A 9,176-nucleotide genomic window follows, 5' to 3' on the forward strand; every position below is an offset into this window, starting at 1 on the left:
GAGGGCACGGGGTGAGCACAGCTCATACGGACAAACGTGTGCCTAATGTGTGTGTGCAATTGGTATATACCGTACTGTGGCCAGTTGTGGGCTCCTCAGTACAGAACAGACGAGGAGTTACTGGAGAGGGCCCAGCAGAGGCCACAAAGGTGGTCAGGGGTTTGAGGCATCTCCCTTACGAAGAGAGACTGCTGGAGCTTGGGATGTTTAGTCTGGAGAAAAGACAGAGGGGATCTCATCAATACATACAAATATCCTCAAGGCAGGTGCCAGGAGGATGGTGCAGACTCTTTTCAGTGCTGTCCCGTGACAGGACAAGGAGCAATGGCCATAAACTTAAACACAAGAAGTTCCACCTCAACATGAAGAAGAACTTTACACTGAGAGTGGCAGAGCACTGGAACAGGCTGCCCAGGGAAGTCATGGACCCTCTCTCTCTCTGGAGACACTCAAAACCCACCTGAACCCATTCCTGTGTCACCTGATCCAGGTGACCCTGCCTTGGCAGTGGGGTTGGACTGGATGATCTCCAGAGGTCCCTTCCAGCACTAACAATTTTGTGATTCTATGATTCTGTATATATATGCTTCATTAATTAATAAGCTTTGGGTTAAATGTCCAATTTTTGCAGCACAGAGAATGCTCTGGCCCTGGACAATGTCACTGTTCGGTGCAGAATTTGCTTTTGATTGACATTGCAAATGACTTGCTAAAGGCTTAGCACTGGATGTTTGCTTTATTCCTATGATAACAGAAAGGGAGAAAGATTTTAAAAGAGCAGAAAAATTTCTGTCACAACAAAGCATGTTACCTGCAGGCCTCAGAAAGGAAGAACACCACATGCAGAAACAAAGATGGAGAAGGACCATGAGCATTAATGGGCAGTAATTTGGACATGAGTTTGAAAAAGAATCTAGTGTCCTCCCTACTCCAGAAGGGGAAAAAAAAAAAAGCAAGTGAGTGAGAGAACAGTTCAATTTGCAATTTTTAAAAGCAATATATCACAGCCTGGGCGGCCCTTTGTCCCTTTGCACCCTGTGCTGGCAAGATGGTGCATAGGCTGGTGTTTGTTTTGTCTGCAAGCCTCAGAAGCAGAAAGATCAAAAGACAGCAGTTGGGAATTTAGAGAAAAGCAATCAAAATTCTTAAGCAGCCGATGGTATTAATTAATGGAGAGAGATTAAAAGATGTAACTGTGTGTAAATGCTAAATTAGAAGTAAGTGGGGGTAAGAAAAAAAGAGAACTTTTTCAAGAGATGTGAGTGGAACGGAGGAATCCTTTTAAGAGCTTTACAAACTGTAGTCAACAGCAATTGGGAAGAAAATGAACAGAGGAAAAGGCATACTTATCATCCGAAATAAGGAAGCCTCTGTCAAGCCAGAAAAATAATTTCAAAATTGTGGGAGCAAATTGATAGAGTCATGATGGGGTGTGCAAATCATATCACATGTAAATAAGGTACAGTAGGGAACAGTTCTGTGCTGGAGGGAACACAGAGAGGCCTGAGAGACCTTCCCCCTTCAATCTCTGAAGTTTTCAGGGCAGGCAGCACCGATGGATCTGCAAACTACATGGCAGTGGGTGCAGTAATGCTTCTATGGATGTCAAACACAGCCTATCCTCACTCTCTCCCAGCTCTGAATTAGGCCAAGACCTGGGACAGGGTCCTGGGGAGAAAAAATGGTTAGGTATGCCAGAGGGGAATTGGAATGGCTTCTGCCGAGACCTACCACCTGGACTATGGCAGATCAGTCCTTGAATGCAAGCACAAGGCTTGCACTCAAGGAGAGTTTAGCCCCTGCCTGTCAGACCACTGGGATTCTTCTTTAAATAAAAATCTCAGTCTCCTCAGGCAAATAATAAATCTGTCTTGGTATTTCAGAAATCTGCCTTAGAATCATGAGGTATAAGCATCTAAGAATTAAGCAGAGAAATGAATTATTAAAGAAAATTTTACAGAAGTTCTTAGAGAATGAATCGCCCTTCTGCCATCTTTCATACCTCAGAACACATATGTCTTCAAGAACAATTTAATCATATTTATATTTTAAGAACATTCTCATGGCATAAGTGGATTTAAGAAGGTCTGACAATGTGGCTGCATCCTGACTTCTGTTCTAGGAGTTTCACACTTTCACACTGCCCTGTGGAGGGAACATTTACTTGGCAGTACTTGGCTCTTGGGGGCAGTGGGAACCAGCATGGTGTGACCTCAGCCAGCACTTCCCACCGCAGTTATTTTCTGACTCCCAGGAAGAGCCTAAGCCCTACCTCCCAAGGTAAAAAGTAAATATTTTGATGCAGTGTACCTGAAGCACAATGAAAAATAAGAAATACCAATACCTTCTTTAAGGTTTCAGCTTTAATCTTTTGCGTCATGGGAACACAGGTCCAGGGACAATTTAATCTCTTACCTCCCCCTCTCTTTGGCCCCATTCTGGATGTAGAAAGAATGACTGCATGTCCATGGGGAAGAGAGATGTTGTTGTCAGGCTGGGATTTCTGGTGGTGCCCCAAACATAGCCTATGCCATAGAAAAGGCCAAGCCTTGATGCTAGTTCAGTTTTGCAGCCTTCTTCTCCAAAACTCTCTGTTTTTGAAAGCTATGAATGGAGAATGGTGTTAAGTTAAACAATAACTTGTGTTGCAATGACTTAGTTCTCACTTTAGGGTATTCTTGTCCTCACAGCTGATCACAGTAGACAGCAGAAGGGATTTGTCACATGCACAAGGGACTAATGTGCTACCCACCTTGAAGACACCTATGGTTTGGTGTGGAATGATTGTTCTTCAGTGCCTGGATCACAGCTCTGTGGCACTGTGTGTCATAGACCAGTGCTTTACTGTTGTGTTCACATCCTTCATTCCAGACTGAAGAAGAGATGTTCATTTAGTGTATAAATGGTAGCACTATATGGAAAAAAGACAGTTTCACAATTATCATCGTAAAGGGAGTTCAGAGTATTTAAACAGTCTAATTAATCTACATCTTTCCTCACTATTCTGGTATTTGATGTGCAAGCTGCAAAATTTCCTTTCCTCTCTCCACTGCCTTGGTGCTCTTTCAGGAGTTTGAAAGTACTTTGACAGAGATTGCAATTTTCAGAAATTTAAACATTTATAGTTTTAAAATCAGTGGAAGTTGTGCACCTAGCTTTCAAGGCAGTATTTGCCAAGCTTGCAAAAGCTGAGTTTCTCTCCAAGAAGACAAACACAATTTTCTCCCTCTCCTGGCAGTTCCTAGCATGCATTGTAAAAGACCTGCATGTCTGAATTCATAAAACCATATGACACTCCTGCTTGCCAGTGCATGACCATCCTCTTCAGTAACCACAACCTGACATTCTGGGAGAGGCTGCCCTAGGATGCATAGCAGATCTGGAGCAGTAAAACTTATAAATTTAATGTGCGGAATTTAAATGTAACAAGTCAACTACTAGAGTAAAATTCGCTGCCAAAGCAACATTTGCAAAATACAAAGCTGTCTCAGATTCACCAGAACAGTTGTTTAAAGTCAACAGTTGGCCAAGATTAAAAAATGCATAAAAATACCTTAACATTTTTATGTTCACTTAGCTCACTTAGCTCACTGTACTTTAACCATGCCATTATTAGGTAAAGCCAGTAGTGGCCATACTGGGATTGAACAGTGCTCTGTGATGGTGTGAACCTCTACCAGAGATGTGTTGGGCATGCACTGTGACTTTGCTTACAATCAATTGGTTTGACTAATCCTTAAGCTCTGTTAAACTTTGAGTAGTGCCCTTCTGACAGCAGGAGCCTCTCCTGTCCCACAAGACTGTAGCCATTCTGGTATATTATAGATATGAAACTTTGAGAATAAGCTGCTCACAGTCTCTTTGCTGCCCTTTTTACACCCTATATAAGTTATTCCCCTGTTATTTTCCTTTCTTAGCTTCCAGGGCAAGGAAAAGATGGGCCCAATTGTGTTGATAAAGATAAACAGAATTTTAGCTATTGAATTCACAAGATTTCCACAGTGGGTGGAATAAAAAAAATAAATGGCATCCTCTGCTTTCCAAGGATAGAACAGACATTTCACCTACAATGAAACCTACTAGGCTAGTCATGATACTTGAGAATATACATATTTAACTCTCAAGCATTTGTACAGAACCCTAATTGCTAATTCACTGCGGAGAAAACCTACAGAGCTGATCAGTCAGGGAGTACTCTGGGCTGACAGAGTGCCCTAAAGGCTCCAGGGGGTCCAAATCTGTTGGAACCAAACATCTATGTGGTAAAGCTACTTTTCCTCAAATAGATGGCAATAGAAAGGGGGTCCCCGGGGGTAATAGGATAAATACTCCATTTACCATAAGCTGCAGCCAGCACAGGCACAGAGAGCAAACAAAACAGAGTACGAGTGCTAGGCAACGGTCTGGATTGCGGCACGCCACGTGCTGCCGCTCCCGCAGAAGCTGCTGAGCGGCTGGGAGCACGCCGGCACTATTTCAGTCCTTGGCTTCAGATGCGAGTGCCGCGAGCATCCCTACGTTTTAGTCATCTGCAGCTGTAACTGTCACTGGAAGTCTGCAGAGGCACCGAGCTGTTCAGACCAGCCATGACCTTTTACATTGCCATATATATCCTGAAACCATTCCATCTGTCAGAAAGAATCCCAGTTCCCAGTGGTTTCTGGCCACGTGGGTGTGTGTGTGAGTATGCATGCACCCTGTCACATGCTTACGTGCTTTGGAGAGTTCTGCTCTCGTTTTCTGCCTTCTAACCATTTCCACGAGCAGCTGGTCAGAGTCAAGTGTGCGGCCTTTCAGCAAAGAGTTCTCTGGCAGTAGCTGCCTATTAAATTGTGACTCGGGACTTTTCTGTTAGTCTATCTCTGATTGCTGACTCTAGCTTGACTCTGAAGAAAGACAGGACATGGACTAACAGGGAAACTACTTCCAAGCCTGGCTTAATTCTACCTTAGTAGGCGGAGAGGTTTTTGTTTTGTTGGTTTTTTTAATGACACTATTCTCAACAACTGAGATTCTCAGTTCCCTTGTGCAGGGGTGTCTCTCCCTGTCTGGTGGTTTTCTAATAAGAAAGACTGGTGTAATTTTGGTAGTGGTTCTTCTCTTTGTGGACCTGATGTTGATCACAGTTATTCCCCAGGCATTGCCCCACATCCTCCCATCTGACAACCAACCAGCCTGAGGAAATCCCACAAGCTCTTAGCACTTGCCTTTAACATCAGCGTTTCACATTTCTTTGCTAGTCTGCACCCATGTAACCAATTCCTTTCTTATCTAAGCTTCCTATTCCACTGCTGCAGCATATAAGCATCTACTCCATTTTCCTCTGCAAGCTGAATTTCTGAAATATACTTTACTGTGGCTTCTTGCAAGCAGTTAGAGCAGATTGGAGATGTTTGCTTGGCTTTTAATGCTAATTTATTAAAACTGTTTTCCACAGATTGCCTTAGCTTATTTGAGAATTATAAATCTCTTGCATTTATGCCATTAGTACCTTGGGTATTCGAGTACTGTGTTTGGTACCTTGGGTACACCAGAACTCTGGCTGTCAGCCAGAGAGTGCAGGCAGACCATCCCCAGCACCAAATCTGAGGAAAAGCTGCCTTATCTCCGTTTTGATTTTTGCTTTTTTTTCCCTGTTTCATGGTTGCACCAAATGAGATTGATGTTTTTCTGAGATGGAAGAGCTGCTGATTTTACTTTATTCATTCTCTAAGGGATGAATGCAGTGCAGGGCATGGTGGCAGCCAGATTTTCCACAGACCAAGTTGATTGAGAAACATTTAAGATGTATGCCAGAAATTTTGTAATAGTATTATACTTTTAAGAGGAAAAAAAATCCCAGAAAATGGTTTATTTCAGTTAATATGTCTCAGCATTTTTTGCGGAAGTTTTTGTAGGCCTGCAGGCAGAACAAAGGTAAATTTAAAGTCACAAATAACCAATTGCAGAGAAAGCCAAATACACCGTTAGGCATATGAAGCTCTGCTTTCCAATGTCTTTTATGGCAAGATTTTGTAAATAAAATATGTATAGCCATAAGGATCAGTGTCCTTGCTTAACAAATGAACATAGCAAATCATGGAGACATCTCCCAACACCTAACCCGCTATGGAGAGAGGGGGCTGAGAGTGATGCCAGAGAGTGTTTTTCCAGTGTGTTGCCTTGCTGTCCCAGCCCGTGGCCTCACCACTACCCTGCCTCATCTGTTTGAGCTCTTCGGATTTCCAACCATTAATAAATCACCTACTTCAAACACCATTGTTGAACCAGAGTACCACCATGCCTCACCCACACCACCCAGGCCACTTTCATTCAAGTCCAGCATGATGCTCAAGTACTCTCCCCATCTCTGATCCTTTGTTCACTCCTGCCAGGATAAAGTGTACCAAGGGACATAGGGTGTTATCAAGGACACTTGTGACCTCCAGAGGGAGGAAACAATGCAGAGGCTGCTGGTTGCAGAGTGCTCTGAGATGCAGGTGAGAGCATCCCTGGCAAATGCAATAGTCATGGCAACAGCATTGCAGCTTCTGTAGTAGAGCAGTAATTCAGCTTGAGACATAATTCCATATATTCAGTTTATACTCAAAACTCCTGAACTTATCTCTCCCTGAAGGCAGGGGAGGGTCACTCAGCTTGATTTTCCAGCACTCACATCCATGACAGGTCACAACTGGATGACATTTCTTAGGCTTTTCTCATAGAAGGATACAAATTTCTGTTCTTTGCCAGAGTGTCCCTGCATACCCTTGTGAGTGCTGCATTCTGCTGCAGTGCTCAAGAAACTCTGCACGTACCATGGAGGCAGCTGCCTGGGAGAGGTGTAGCAGAGCTGCAGTCATCAGAGAACACAGCCTCAGATGAGTAACAGGAGCTTCATTTGGCTGGAGTTGCAGCATCAGCCGGCAGGTCAGCACACTAAGCATCATGGTAAGCCTGGCAGGAGGATGGGCAGCAGTCAGCAGTGGCAAGGAAACACATTTTTGCATCAAAATGAGATGGCAATATTTATTTGTAGGCACCCAGCATACAAGACAGCTGTCTGTGTAGCTCTTGAAGGCACTATGCAGCACTATGAGCAGACAGTAACATTTATGGGAACACTTTTTTCTGAACTAGCTATTGAAAGAAAATAATGTTAAAGTGTGAATGACCTGAGGACTTTAACTGTCAAACACTGCCTGAGAGATACACAGTAGGATATTACCTGCAAATATGGGCTTCTCACTAGCAAAGCAACTGGTATGTCCTGGGCTGACACGTAAGGAATGATTTTAAAGAGGTGGAATAAAAAACTAGCAACAATGCTGCAGCAGCTCAGGAGCTCAAGAACAGGAGTCTCTGGGTTGCTGAGGTTTGGACCAAGCTTGTTTTTCCTTTTGGAAACACTCTTCTATGTAAGATCCCAGGACAGACCACATCTCCCCTTGTTTCTCTTTAGACATCCTCCTATTTTCTTTTCTCTCTGTTTTCTTTGCAGAATCCTCCAATTGGTGTAATTTATGGACTATATGCTACAGACACATTGCCTTACATTTACCATTTTAAACATCACAGAAAAAAGTACATTTACACTGCAGGGAAAAATAAAAAAAGGTTATAAATACAGCACTTCAATGAATCAGCACTGGCAGAGGAACTACAAAAGCCTCCCACAGTTGAAACTCTCCACCCATGCTCACAGTTCTTTGGGCAGCTCTGGCCACCCCACTATGGCAAAGGGAGCAGAGGGGAGCAGAGACCTTGTGTCCAAAATCACACAACATATAATATCACAGCTGTTGCAACAGCCACCTCCCACAGGCACGATGCTGAACAACATGAACAACATATTAGGTGCCGACCCAGACATTAAAGCCCCTCTCACTGCCTTTTCTCTTCAGCAAGGAACAATCTGTTTTGTTCAGAGCTCACTCTTCTCACATTTGGAATAGCCAGATTTCAGTGTTCAGAATGTAATAAACTATCACGTTTAATATCATTTCAACCAGAAAAAGCAAAGATTTCCAATGCTATTTGAGTAATTACATTCCACCAATACAAAACCATAGTGATACCTATGGCAAGCTGGTTTACTGACTCATTACCAAGTACAGGAGGAGAAAAGAACACTGAAGATCTCTCTTAAATCTGTTAAAATATTCTTGAGAACCAGAATACATGAAATGCACAAAATACACAAAATACAAATAATTCAAACTGATGCTATTTCTGTGGCTCTCCTTTTCCAGCTTCAGCTCAAAACACTTGCCTTGAAGACAAACATATTCTCTCACACTATTCTCTACAGTATAATTGCCTAATATTTTCCCTTAAAGAACATGCCAAACAAAGTTTAGTCAGAATGAGCCCAGAAAATGTTTCTTAATGTAAGAAAACTCATCAGCAAATGTTTTCTTTATAGAAAAAAAACTTCAAATGTAACAAAACCAAAATATCCTTGAAAGGCCTATTTCTCAAAGCAGCAGCACATTTCATAGAATGCCTTTTATAAGGCATTGATTTCACTGTGATAACAAGTGTTCCTCTTTTGTTAATATTTTTCAGTTTCAGCTACAAGATGTAGAAAGCTGTACATTGCTAATGAAAAACAATACGCGTCTGCCAGAGCTCACAAGATAAAGCCAAACATAGCTAGGGTTTCAGTTTGGCAGCATCTTGTACCTCTAAGCAGACACAGTGACAGGCATGCCTTTGTAAATGGCATGCGTTCAGCAGTACTTAATTAACATGCCTTGACAGAGAACTTTACCATTAGTTTTGTCCAGTAAAGAGTTTCCCTTCCTTCATAAAAAAAGAGCAAGGAATGTAACTTCTGCTTTATTACAAATATGGTCTGCTTTCACAGTTTTTCACCATGACAAATGCTATAGTTTCTGTTTCATTCTTTCCTCCTTCTGTATCACTCACTGTTGCCTGTATGTAGAGTCATGGAAAATTTTCTCCGCTTGTTTCACAAAGTCAGGGCTATCCACTTACAGTGCTTTAGCAGCCTGCAAAACAAAAAAGTCCTCTGGGTAAGCAGGTGTTCAATGGCCTCAGAAGAGTTGTAATTTATGCTGTTAAAAGCATTGACAAGGGAGGTGAAAAACTGAAACACATAACAGGATTAATTCAGAAAATTTTGTCAATAGCAAAACAGTCTATGCTCAGCCATTGACAATATTATTTTATTT

Source organism: Manacus candei, unplaced genomic scaffold (assembly GCF_025592945.1).
Source record: "Manacus candei isolate 608988 ecotype Guabito, Panama unplaced genomic scaffold, ASM2559294v1 h1tg000027l, whole genome shotgun sequence".
Classification (NCBI taxonomy): domain Eukaryota; kingdom Metazoa; phylum Chordata; class Aves; order Passeriformes; family Pipridae; genus Manacus; species Manacus candei.